Genomic DNA, 8,935 nt, shown 5'->3' with positions numbered 1-8,935 from the left:
TTCAGCAACAAAACTTCAAGTTTTCATCCAATAACTTCATTTTTCACTTGATTAAGTCACCAGCTACTTAACTTACATTTAATCTAACATGTATTAGAATAAGAAACATTTAATTGTAACCAATGGTTTGTTCAAACTATGCACACAAATCAGTCTTAACTATCACAGCTTTTAAGCAATCCCTTAGTTATGTGTATATATCGGCCCGATGTTTGCCGTTTCACTCAAGTTCCTCCTTCCAAGTTTTTAGCCCAATTAGACATGTTAACCACGTTTATTAAACTACAAAAGAGCCTTCTACAGCGCACAAAAGATTGTTCAGCTCACTTAGAGGGAAAGAAAACTGATCAGTCTATTTTTTCTTCTCACTCGGCTGTGAAGTAAGGAACTACGCATTCCATAGCTTTTCCTCCCTAATTCATTCAGTTTAAACCCAATTCATTGAGTTAATATACTGATTAGACTACAGAGTATCATCAAATGTCAGGTAAGAGAGTTCACAGAGTTGACGTTTGAAAGAAAAACTGATCCTACGTTTAATGTCTCCCTCTCGGCTATCTCTTTCTCTCACAACAGAGTTCATCAGCTTCCTTCATTAAAATCCTCATGCAATGGTTGGTTATCAACTACAGAGTACCATCAGCAGGGACACAAGTTTACAGCCAAGGGAAATCAGAAGCATAGCAGGATCACAAGTTTACAGCCAAGGGAAATCAGAAGCAACGCTGGTCCAGTTCCTAATCTCCCTCTCTCGGCATAACTCCAGAATTTAGCAGCAATCCTTTTTAACACAAATTTTCTCTAATAATCTCTTTAGTTTGTGCTCAAATCTTTCATGCATGTTCAGACCAAGCTTTAATGCAATATATATATATTACAGCTTAGCATAAAAAATCAAGGCCAAAATTCAAGAAGACAGCTAGAAACCTCTGCATTTCCCCCCTCTCGGATGAGACTGAAAAATTCCAGCAGGTTTTAACCAACCTTTACACATCCAAATTTCTAGCTTTTCACAAACCTGTTCAGCTAATGTTCTCATAATACTTATAGTAAACATTTCACATGCATTTCCTAACATTATTCTCCACTTTACCGAAATCACAGGCTGCAAGACAAACATGCAAGCTCTCGGTTCCTCATCTCTGGTCCAGCTCCCCCTTTTTTTTCTTCCTTAACAAAATTCCCTTCAGCCAAACCTTATTATTCATGGCTAAAAAAAACCAACATGCAGCCCATATTTTCAGCTACACTCAGAAATAAAAGGATGATTACATGATTCTCACCTTCTCCGTTAAATTTTACTAGAGACAGTTTGCTCTTAGCTCCAGTTCCTCCTAGAATTGTAGCAGCTTTCACCCTTCCTCTCGGCTGAAACTAATCAGTGATGAAACTACCAAAGCTTCCCTTCCTAACCTTCACCTTAGCTCTCAGTTTTGGTCAGCTAAAGAATGTGGAAATGGGGAGTCATCCGGCTGCTCCTTCCCCCTTCCGATCGTCACGTTAAAAGGCCCTGAGTTCTCTTCTTCTTCTTTGTTTTTTTCTTACACCCTTACTCACCGTTTGTGGCTGTACAGAAATCAGGAATACTCTCTCCCTCTCACTCATTCGCAAAGACTCAGAACTGAAGATCAAAGAAGTTTCGGTGGCTCTTGTTTTCTTTCTATTGTTCCTCTCAGCCGTTAATATCAATGTAGTAGATTACAATGCTTCTTCAGTAGGTGGGTTGATGATTCCTAAGCTCACCACTCAATCCATAGTCTACTGGTCGCATGGTGGATTTGCTAGTATGAAGGGTTAGTTTAGTCTTTTAACATTATTTCATTTATTTTACCAATCTGAAATTTTTTTTTCTTTCCCTGATTCACTCGTTAGCTCCTAGTCTTATTTGTATCTCCTTAATCTCAAAATTCTCACACATTTAATTTTTAAGAAATTAACTAAACAAGTTGCTTAACACTAACATATGTTTAATTCATACCAATTACGGTACACCATGTTTTTATTTGGGTCGTACAGTTTGTTTTATAAGTTTTAAATTTAAACGTTTAGTTAATCTATGAATTGGTATATAATAATTCTAATGGTGAAATTGGAAATAATACATGCATGCTTTACACAAAAATTTTCTAGGGCTTTCACATACTTCCCCCCTTAAACATGTATTGTAATAAATAACAGAAAATGGAACATGTATTAAATTTTAAATAAGGAATAAAATTTTCAAGCTCTCACACTCTCTTCCCCTTACACCGTTATTCTTAAGTAAATCAGGATATTTTTAAATTCTCAATTTTTATAAGAATTCAATTAGGCATTTAATTTAACCACTTATTCATTATATGTAATATTTCTATTCTCAAGGTAAATAAAATAAAATAAATGCAAAGCACACGCATGATTTTCTCGAGTTCTCACATCCTATGCATAATTTAAACATATTTGCATCTGTATTTAGTTTGGCTTAATTGTCTCGTATCGTTGTGAATTGGAAATCTGATTAAGGTTATGTTCAAAACCACAAACAGTTTGACTTCTTGAATTTTCTTTGCTTCTTGTCTTTGGCGCTAGCTCCCAATTACAAAGCCTATGGAGTAAGAAAAGGCTCAGTGCTACTTCTATTAACCCCCCAATCACTCATTTTCTTTTCTCACGTAGGGTTTCTAGGCCTGTATCATGTCTTCATTAACCGAGTTCTGACATTTTAATATTTTGCCATTTTGTAACAGCCTAAAACTTTGACTTGAGCTCCTAGTTAAAAGATTTTCAGAGTCTCTATTTTCCTCCAACTTCTAAATCTCAGATCATATATGAAAGGTTCCTTGTAAATTTAAATTTGAAAGTACTATCTCAATGATGAAACAAAAGCATACACCATGCTGCATAAATGTTTTCTAACCAATTTTTGATAGAACATCATTCAAAGTAGTGTAGTTGCAGCATATATAGAGTACTTGTATGCTTCAGGAGTGCTTTTGGTACTTTTTCATTGATCCAACTATCATTAAAAAACTTAGGTGATTAGAAAACCTAGAATTGATTCATGGTGGTTAACATAGTCAAGAAAACCCATATTTATATATATATTTATATTAAAAAACTATGTATATATATATGAATTTATGTATGTATGTATGTATGTATGTATATATAGTCAAGAAAAGCCAGAATTGATTCACGGTGATTAAAATAGGAGGCTAAGAACTCACTACAACAAAAATGGCTTTTTGTGACATGTCTATAAGGACACTTGCTGGTTTGTGTCATTATAGCACTTTTATTATGACACTTGTTATCAACTCAATAATATACACTCTAATTTTTTTATTTTATCTGATATAAAAATAATAATGTGCCTTTAGATTACCTATCGTGACACCTGAAAAATGTGAGATATACCAAAAAAAAGGAAAGACACAAAACAACATCATAGTGAATTGGCGGAAGATTCATTTGTTGTGAAATATTCAAAACTTTCAATTTGCCGGCCAAAACACTTAGTCAAATTTTGCTTCTTCTGATCTCTCTCACAAAAAACATTCTCTCCACAAACTAACTCTTGCGCGGCAAATTATCTCTCAGCCAAGTAGGGGCGTTAAGACTGGAGCTTTTTGTAGATGGCGCAAGACGATTGCAAATGGGTAAAGGAAACCTGGAAAATAGTAGACCACCGAGGTACTAAATTAGACTTTCTTCCACTTTCATTCCTTTCGCTCTTTCTGGCTCCCGTGACCAGTTAAAGTAAGGAAGAATCAGCCACGGGATTCATCATCTCCGCTTTCGGTTCATTCCATTCCTCAAGCTCACCGCTGTCTTTCTCCCCACAACCGCCACCACCACTGTTGCCGCAATATTATTTCTCTTGTCCCTAGGTACCCTCCTTCTACAATCACCAGCAGCTGTACCAGTACCAGTACCAGCACCAGCACCAGCACCAACTGTTCTTCCTCTTCTTCTTCTTCTTTTTCCTATTTTGAGATTTTGATTTCTAACAAAACCATGATTTCTGCTTCGTCTGGAAAAGCTAAGTCAAACCGATCGTTGTATATTTGTAGCTGGGGTGTTTGAGAAATTTACTGAGAGTGCAATTAAAGCGGGTATGTTTTCCCAGAGGGAGGCTGTGAAGACCTGAAATTTTCTTTATTTTATTTTATTTTACTGGCTTAATTAATTATTTAATTCGACTATTTAAAATCCATTTATATGGAAAAACGCCTCTCTTACTTTTTAAAGCGTTTTGTTAGAAAAGTTACTTTTCAAAAATTCGTTTAATTCAGAACAACAAGTAAACATTTTTCAAGACTATATTTGAATTGAGAGTGTATTAATTTTGAAAAAAAATAAGAATGATCAATAGTAGATTAAGAAAAGTCGTGAGGACTCGCAAAATTTATTTATTTTAAACTCCTATTACGAGTTTATTTAAATATTTAATTACCTGTTTGCCCTGAATATTATTTTCTAACCCTTTTAGACCCAATTACATGGAACTATGACTTACATGTATTTTTAAAATGACTTGTTATGGAAATTAATTTTTGGAAGCTCGTTTAGTGAGAATAGTGAATACGCGTTTTTAAGACAGTGATCGATTTGGGGATATAGTAAGTTTGAAAAATTGGAGACTTGTACATTAGTCTTGAAATAGGTAATTTTATGTTTAAGTGCTCAAGTGATAGTTAGTTATACTATCGTTATAAGAATTTCCTGAAAATTCCACTTTATCGCGCACAAGTCGGAAGTTCGCGTTTTTACGCGCGCGATCAATTAAGGGATTTAAGACCTTTATTTTTAGACTATTAAGATTGAATAATAATAGTATGAATACAAGTACATTGGAGGTTTAGTGCACTAGTGAAACAAATCCGAAAGGAAACGAGCACGAAACGCGTGCGTACGTGCACTAGTCTTGGTTGACTTTTGGAGTATTCTTAGCCACACATTCTTAAGCTTCCTCAAGAAGCTTTTGCAGCTGCAACAACATTTCTTTTCTCCTCTACCAGCCGTGCATCACCCCAAGGAAGAAGACAACCAAAATTCTTCTTCAATAAATCCCTCATTCCTCACCCAAATCACTCCAAAATTTAACTACAACTTGCAAACAACTTGGAGATTCACTTAAGCTAGGAAGAAAGTTTCATTTCCACGGTTTTCTTGGGGCTCAAAGTGACCAAAAATTTCCGATCTTGATCATCTAAGGAGGTAATGACGATCAACCCTTCAAATCTTACTTTATGGAAGTAGTAATGCACATATAAGCTCATGCTCGCATGTGGGTAGCTTGTTTATATTTGAAAAATTGTTGTGTGGGCTCTATGAACTCCCACTTTGGTTGGATGGACTGATTTTATGAATAATGATGCTATTAATGTTGGTTTAGTGCTTAAATTAGTGGAATAATGTTGTTTTGTTGGTAGAAACTCAAAGGGGAGTGAAGGTGAAAGTTTTCCAATTCTGCCCCTATGTTGTCCGTGACCCTTAGGGTGATTTTTCGTGGTTCTAATGGATTGTTTATGATGTATATAGGTTGTGTAGGTTGTGTAGAAAGTTTTCACCAAAAAATACGTGATTTTGGTTGGCCAAAGGTTGAATTTTCAAAAGCTCTTCAAAACTGGAAATTTGTTCCCGGATTACCCAGGCAATGTTTTTGTTTCGGCCATAACGTTTTGTTCCGATGTCGAAATCGAGTGCCGTTTGTGGCACTGGAAACTAATCATTCCTAGATTTCCAATGGTATAAAATGAATGTCTTGATTCCACCCGAGTGAACTGTACCACTCATTTGAACATGACTGTCCTGTTTCGCTAGTTCACTGGAAGCTCTGTTTTGAGCAGCAAATTGATGCTCAAATATAAGTTAGTTGTGGACAGATTTTGAAAATGATTTCTTTTAGAAATTGTAGCTTTATGAATTTAGTTTTCAACGCCACCAACTATACTCAATTCCAAGTTGAATTGAGTGATTTGTGGCATATTTCGAAACTGATGCAGTGAGTAAAAACTCTCTTTTTGACCAGTAAATGCCTAAATCTTGATTGGGACTTGTTGTTTTGAAATTCTTGGTGTTAATCACCTACCAAATGTATTTTGGATGTTTGCTAGACTTTGTCTACACAAATGAACCATATTTGAGATGTTTTCATTGGCCAAATGTTTTAGAAAAGAAAAATTGAAGTACAAGGCAGATTTGCCTTGGAATCCTTGAAATTTTAGTGATTTGGTTAACCAACTTCCCGTACGTATTTTTCAATGAAAGTTGGCAGAGGAATAGCCCTTATATGTTAATATGATCATACCAAATTTGGTGCCATTCCGAGTCCGTTTCAATGCTTAACCAAAGTCTCAAAGTTTGTAATTTGAACCTGGAAATTGCCTAAAAGTTTCGATTTTTCAGCAACTTTGAGCTACTATATCTTAGTGCTCAAAACTCCGATTCTTGTTCTAGTTGTTATGTTTTAAACTTTATTTATGACTCTAATTGAGTTCCAAATTTCAGAGACTGATTCACATTGTGTGAATTTTGCCGAATTTCCAAACTTTGCCGAAAACCAACCCCGAAACTATCTCGCAAGCCAAAACAGCAATTTTGAGACAAATTTTGAATGCTATCCATTTGAAATCATGGAAAAGTGTTTTCTAGGAATTTTTAGTACTTTGGAAGTAGTTTCCAACGGTGCTAAGTTTTCCAATTTTGCACTCATAGAGAGTGAGATCTGATTTTTCAAATTTTGCTTGTCGAATCTGAAATTTCCGAACTTAAAGGAAATTGAGGGTTTCGAACTCTCCATTTTCCTCCTATATTGCTAGACCGTTTTACACTTAATTTTGAATGCGAAAATCAGATTTCTCTTGTGTTTTTGAAACCCACTTTCGAGCCTCGATTATAAATAATTAAGGCTCAATTCATGAATTCTCCTTAGATTGTACACTAGTACAACCTTCTCGATAAGTAAGGGATTTTAAGCGATAGTGTGTAATAGATAACTATTGTTTGTTCAGGCGCTCAAGGAGACCTTCAAGAGAATCTCGAGGGGAACACCTGAAGAATTGTATACGCACTTACTCACTTGTTTGAATAGGTGAGTGTTCCATATAGGAGTACGTAATTTGAATAAGTCTATGACATGTTTATTCCATGATCATTAAGTGTTAAGTGCTACACGTTAAGTATTTACCACACTCATGCATATTTAAGTAAGGTATACTTGAATTACTCGACATGAAATGTTTGAAGAGCATATTTACATGACTACTTGAATTACTCGACATGAAATGCTTGAAGAGCATATTTAAATGTCTATTTGAATTACTCGACACGAAATACTTGAATTGCATATTTATGTGATGTGTTTAAATGATTAATTATGCTATAGCTGCATAAGTCGGTTGGAGTGAATCTCTTCGACTCTTAAGTGGTAAAAGTGAGAAACGGCCAATGACGGCCTATTAAAATGACTAATGTCTACCAATTAACCGTGATTACTACCGTTAACCGTCAACCGTTAACTGTTTACCATAATTACTTACTGTTTTCCTATCTACTTGATTACCTGGTACTTGATTACTTGGTTACAGTAAATTACATGTTCACATGAAATTATCAAATATTGCTTACGTGTTTATGTGTTAATTGTTGCTAATAATTGCTCATATGAAATTATCCACCATTTTAAGGCGAGTGTGTACTTTATCTCACTCGACCTATTGAAATGATAAAATTTTACTGTTCGTCGATTTACTTGATTACTTGTGCATGTTGTAAGCTCTAAGTTGAACTTGGGCCCTGCCCTTGGTTACTGACCTACTCGAGCCAGGACTGGGTTCGGTCGGGTAAGTTGGAATTCTGGGCCACCGTTTCGGTATACTCAAGTATTATCACTGGAGGGATAAGGCGATGGCCAGACCGTACCGTGGGGACCGGAAGTCATAAAGTACAGATGACCGAAATGGTTCCACTGGAACACCGTATCCTTCAAATGTGTGTATTTTGTATAATGATAACCGTTTCATGCAAATGTGCTATGCTTGTGATATGCTCAAATTACTTGTAGAATGATAATTGTCTTATATTCATTTGTCAACATGCAACCCTGAACCATACATGCGGTATGCTCAATTACTTGATTATTAGAACTACTAGAGTGTCTTGGAACCTCACTGGGTTGTGTAGCTCATCCCACGTTTTGGGTTTCTTTAACAGGGTTCGAGACCAAGAGTGCTCACGAATAGTACTAGATTGCTTTCTTTTGAAGACTTTAAGTTGTATTACAGCAGATGGCTGTAGTAAATATTCTTTTGGGTTGTTTTAACCTTGAGAACTGATTAATTGTAAGTGTGAGATATTTTGGAATACTTTAATTATGTATTGAAGTTATTTGAAATATTTCAAACTTTTGAACTATGGATTGTAGTGAGTCATGGCGAGAGCTGGGCAGGAGTCCCACGGATACCCTTTGGTTTGCCTTAGGGATAAGTGGGGCCGTCACAGTTGGTATCAGAGTTTAGGTTTCAGATCTTTGTAGTGTATCATAAACTTAAAAGTTTAGGATGCCGGACTGTGGGATTGGTTTGAAAGTTAAGTGACCGCTTGTAGGGATGAAAATCAAAGCCGCTTCGCATAGTCTGTGCGTGGGGTGAGCTTGGGCCAAGTGGTATTATGGTCCTTATTATGTGAATGAGTAAAGAGTTAAGTACTTTTCTAGAGTATAAGTTGTGAATCATGAATGTGATAGGTATAAACCCCTTTGTCTTGATATTTGGGAAAAACATTTGGTATGTATGTTGGGTAGGAATCTCAAATGTGATGATTTACTCTTGGGAACTGGCTAGCTCGAGATGTGAATTATCTTATTTCGGATTCTTGTACCCGATTACTCAAGCATTGAGGACAATGCTAAGGACTTGAGATCTCCATTTGCGCGGAATTAGAATGAATCGAT

Source organism: Coffea arabica, chromosome 11e (genome assembly GCF_036785885.1).
Source record: "Coffea arabica cultivar ET-39 chromosome 11e, Coffea Arabica ET-39 HiFi, whole genome shotgun sequence".
In the NCBI taxonomy this organism is placed as follows: domain Eukaryota; kingdom Viridiplantae; phylum Streptophyta; class Magnoliopsida; order Gentianales; family Rubiaceae; genus Coffea; species Coffea arabica.
This window is presented reverse-complemented; position numbering follows the sequence as displayed.